We start from the raw sequence: 5517 nt of genomic DNA, 5'->3' as shown, positions 1-5517 counted from the left end.
TTAATAGTAATCAATCATCAGGAACTATACATACTATGTGCATAACTGGATTTCTTGGCCGAAGCTCGAGGACCGGCCCCAGAAGCCACAGCCCGTGGAGGTGTGAGCACTGCTCCGTGCTGCACCGCCGCAACAGCACTATTTTTTTTTAACAATCTAGGGAACTCACCTCTCGCCTCTGGTCTCCTTATTCTCCTCATAGTGATGAGTGTTATCATGCTCCAGCTGACCAGACTAATAGTCACCAGCCTCTGAGAATGCAAGCCAGCACATTGGCGAATCAAGAAAACTCACCACTCACTCCTGGTTTTCTCATGCTTCTCAATACATGAATGTTGATATGATCCAGCTGACCAAAATAAAAGTACCATCCAACACAAGAGCGTATGTGTATGCTACAGAATTCTTCTTTTCTAATGCGAAGTTGGAACCGGGGTGTTCTCACCTTGTTTTTTTTAATGTGTAGACTTCAACCAAGCCAATCTACAATGATTCACCCTCCTTCACGTTACCACCGACACCAAACCATCTCATTTCCTGGAAACGATAGAAGATCAGATGAGGGGTGTGAAACCATTGACAAAAGCAGCAACTCGAAATAAAGGTAAGCACACAATCACGGCCAAAGTCTCTCTGCGTGTTAACGTACGCTCTGGTATAGTGATACCACTTGTGCTAGTTGACTGACACTGCTGGAGACTCTCTCAGATGAATCACATGGCAACTTGCAACTTTTTCTTTTCTAGAGACAAGCATATATACCACATACTGATTTAACTGGGTTGTTGGCATCCAGTCATGCCAGGAGCATCAGCAGCCCTGCTAGTTTTCATAGTATGCATCTCCTTCCCAGCAATGGCAGCAGCGGCCGGAGCCTCATCCGACCGCTCCATGTCGTTGCCAGGCTGCCCCGACAAGTGCGGAGAAGCGCCTATCCCATATCCCTTCGGCATTAGGGAAGACTGCGCCGCGAGCAGCCAGAGCACCTACTTCTTCGACCTCATCTGCAACGGCACGATCGATTCACCACGCCCAATGGTTGGTGGGAAATTGGTTATTGGTAAGCCTCGTTTATATAAGCAGTGTATCTATGTTCATGCTTTCATCTACAAAATGTGTGCTTCCATAGCAAAAATGATGTAACAGAAACAAAAATATTAGCTCTGAACACTGCTTACAAGTTGCAGCCAAAAGGAAAATAGCAAAGTCCAAATTCTAATAGAAATTTACAAGCATCCGTTCCTCACAAATATATTATCGCAGGCCTCAGTGCTTGTGTTTCTGCAACTGCGGTGATGGCCTTCACACGCATGCTGCTCATGCAATTTCAACGAAAAAGGCACAAGAGGGAGAAAGATGAGTATTTCAAACAAAATGGAGGTCTCAAGTTATATGATGAGATGAGGTCAAGGCATGTCGACACAATCCGCATACTTACAGAGAAAGAGATAAAGAGAGACACTGACAACTACAAGGAAAATCGAGTTATTGGATGTGGCGGTCATGGTATGGCTAGAGGAACTTCCATTTAGTTATTTCTGGTGACAAACCTACTCCATATTGATTTAACCCTGTCCAGCTAATGTGGTGTTTGCATACATGTAACATGGCTAACTGGCATCCAACTATGGCAGGAGCATCGACAGTCATGGTAATCTTCATAGCAAGTATCTTCTGCCCAGCAGTGGGAACACTTGCCCGAGCCTCTTCTGGACACTCCATGTCGTCACCAGCTTGCCCTGACAAGTGCGGCGACGTATCCATCCCATACCCCTTTGGGATTGGCGCGCACTGTGCTGCAATCAGCCTCAACAGCTACTTCAACCTCGACTGCGACAGCACGGTCGATCCACCAAGGCCAACTGTTGGTGATCCGAATGTAGCAGCTGAGATTGCCGACATCTCACTGAAGAATGGCGAGATGCACCTATACAGCCCCGTCAACCACATCTGCTTCACGTCGAACACCACATTCACCAAGTTCACCACAGGGTACGATCTGAAGCACACGCCCTTCCTCCCGTCACCGTCACACAACCGTTTCACAGTCATTGGCTGCAACACCCTTGGGCTCATCACCGGCTACAAAGAAACCGCGGGCCAGTATGTGACTGGTTGCTACTCGAATTGCGAGGGCATCAACAACACGTCTGAGGGCGCGCCATGCAATGGGATGGGCTGTTGTGAGGTTGCCATCCCCACCAACCTCACCTCCTTGGAGATCAAATTTGAGGTGACACAGAGCAGGGTATGGAGCTTCAACCCATGCTTCTACGCCATGGTGGCTGAGGTTGGGTGGTACACCTTCAGGCAGCAGGACCTTGCCGACACTCTTGGGTTCATCGATGGTCGAGCTAAGAGAGGTGCTGCCGTTGTTGTCGACTGGGCCATTAGGAATGGCTCATGCCCGGAGAAGGGGAAAGACACACCTACTGACTATGCTTGCATTAGTACAAACAGCTATTGCATGGCCGCGAACAATGGTCCAGGATACTTATGCCAATGCTCCGGAGGATATGAGGGAAATCCTTATCTTCTGAATGGCTGTCAAGGTTAAGTATTTACTTTAGTTTAAGTTCTCTAGATTTCCATGGATATTACACTGAAAACAGATGGAACTATAAACAATATGCAGTGTTAGTTAAACCCAGATACACTTTCACAAAACATATATATGAAGACTTTCCAATATGTGGGTTGCGATTTTACCTCATGTAGCTTTGATTTCCACCATACCATCACAGAGAACTGGCAAGCAAAAAAAAATCTGATATAAGTTGTTAATGCACAGTGTAATATTAATTTCGAAGATGTTATGTGAAGCATAGTTGCAGCATTGCATATTGAATTGAAAACATGGATTCATTACTTCCTGAATCTTTCTTTAGCCAACATGCAACAGTGAAAGCATAGTGAATTCATGTTTCAGATTTACACTTCTGAGTAGATGTTTCCAATGTTATCTTCAGACATAGACGAGTGCACATTGCGTAAGCAGGATCCCAAGTATGAAGATTTGTATCCATGCAGACAAGGGGTCTGTAACAACACACCCGGGAACTACTCTTGCATATGCAAGAGAGGAACACGACCTGATGGTACAAAATTTGGATGCCGATCTCTGTTGTCTTCAGATCAAAAATTGGTCATTGGTACGCATCATTTATTCAAACAGTGAATCCCTTTTCATACTTTTATTTACATTAACATATGCATTGTAATAACTAACATTCATGTAACAATAAAAAGTATTACTTATACAACCAAAAGATGAATAGTGAGCTCAAAATTTGTTATAGAAATATATTAGTGTTAGTTTCTGAAAAATATACATTTGCAGGGCTCAGTATTTCTGCAACTTCGGTGATGACCTTAGCATGCTTGCTACTCATGCAATCTCAAATAAAAAGGCACAAGAGGGAGAAAGATGAGTATTTCAGACAAAATGGGGGTCTCAAGTTATACGATGAGATGAGGTCAAAGCAGGTTGACACAATCCGCATACTTACGGAGAAAGAGATAAAGAGAGCCACTGACAACTACAATGAAGATCGAGTTATTGGATGTGGTGGTCTACAGAGGAACTTTGGATGATCAAAAAGAGGTCGCCATAAAGAAGTCCAAAGCAATCAATGATGATTGGAGAGAAGAATTTGTCAATGAGATTATAATCACCGAAACATTGTGAGGTTACCAGGCTGTTGTCTGGATGTGGATGTCCCAATGTTGGTCTACGAGTTTGTCTCCCATGGTACTCTATCCCAGTTCCTTCACGGTGCTGATCGTAGATTGCCAATTCCCCTTGCTATTCGCCTGAAGATTGCTACACAGTCAGCAGAAGCTCTAGCTTACTTACATTCATCCACATCTCGCACAACCCTACATGGTGATGTCAAGTCTGCCAACATTCTCTTGGATGACAAGCTCAATGCAAAGGTTGCTGATTTCGGAGCATCAGCACTTAAGTCAATGGATGAAAGTGAGTTCATCATGTTTGTCCATGGAACACTGGGATACCTTGACACTGAGAGCTTTATCAGCCATCTTCTCACTGAGAAAAGCGATGTATACAGTTTCGGAGTTGTTCTTCTCGAGCTAATGACACGAAAGAGGGCTATATATACCGACAACTTTAATGGAAAGCACTCACTGTCATATAGTTTTCCCTTGATGTTTCATCGGAAGACGCACCACGTTATGCTGGACTCTGAAATTACAGATGACGCGGGTATGGTGGTCCTTGGGAACATGGGTGAACTCGCAGTTCACTGCCTTAGCCAGAGGGGAGATGACAGGCCAACAATGAAGGAAGTTGCAGAGAGACTAGATATGATGAGGAGACTCTATTCGCACGCCACCAGTGCTTGTGAACATAATTGCTTTGCACGTAGTTATGGAGCATCACCTTCAGTGATTGTCCCTTTGAACGAGACAACACGTGGGACTATCGATATGCCTGAGCTGGTTGAAGATCTTGCAAGATGATGTTTGTATTTGATGCACATTCAATTCTTTTGTTTGGGATATGCAACACTAAATATTTAACCCGCACATTGTCGTAATAAGTTAGCCAGTTACAGAGCAATAATCCTATCATTTGATTTGACATGCTGGAGAAATCGCCACACACGGCATTGTTTCTTTGGTAGAAGTAGAACACTTATACCATTGTAGTAATTCTGTGAGGAACGAGCTTTGGATGTGTATGGTCCAATTAAGCAGCCTTTGACTGTCAGTATTTTGCTCCAAGTGACATGTTCTGATGGCTCAAACTAACTTCAATTGGCATTTTGGAAAGAAAAAAAACTTTAGCGGGCACCGTCCGCCAGAATTCATGCTTACTTTTGTAGATAGAAATAAAATGCATACTTGGTAAATGAAGACTTCAGCTGGCACACAACCAATGGTCCTGAAGACAACAGCTATGCACATAGTAATTAACAATGGAGGATCATCTTCGGTTGTTGTATTGTTCGACAAGGGAACACACCGGACCACCGACATGTCCGAACTGATCGGTGATCTTCCAAGGTGATGTTTGTAATCTTGTATGCACAGTTAGTTCTTTGGTTTGTGGCATACAAAACTAAACCCAGCCATTGTTATGATTGTGACTAACCCTGCGCCTGTTTTGGCCATTTAGCTTTAACTCTGAACTCTGAACTCTGAAGATAAGTGTTCACAGTCTGAACTCTGAAGATATATTCAGCTATGCAACACAATACTGAATGTCTGAATTAGTGGTTCCACTACTGAATCGAAATTTACCTGTGCTGGGTTTGGAGTTGATCCCCTTCTCTTCGCGCGCCTCCAAGGTCCAACCTTGGGACGCCGAGCAGGCTCGCCGTCGTTGCGACGTGCCGACCCAAACTCGCCAGCACCGGCGGCCGCGCGGCACGAACCCCTCCTTCTTGGTCAAGGTCGCCTTAATTCGCGCTACGGAGCCTTCGCGCCGGAATCGCGCAGCGGCGTCCCGGAGTCGCCGCGTGGCCCCGGCCGCTGCTGCTGACGCCGGAA

General features: G+C 45.0%; 1 pseudogene; it reads left to right on the top strand.

The window, feature by feature from the left end:
* The first annotated feature begins 785 nt into the window (after positions 1 to 785).
* LOC123117652 (wall-associated receptor kinase 5-like) lies at positions 786 to 4825 on the top strand (annotated as a pseudogene).
* Positions 4826 to 5517: the final 692 nt, after the last annotated feature.

Source organism: Triticum aestivum, chromosome 5B, assembly GCF_018294505.1.
Source record: "Triticum aestivum cultivar Chinese Spring chromosome 5B, IWGSC CS RefSeq v2.1, whole genome shotgun sequence".
NCBI lineage: Eukaryota > Viridiplantae > Streptophyta > Magnoliopsida > Poales > Poaceae > Triticum > Triticum aestivum.
Note: the sequence above shows the minus strand (reverse complement) of the source record. Positions and strands in the feature narration are given on the sequence as shown.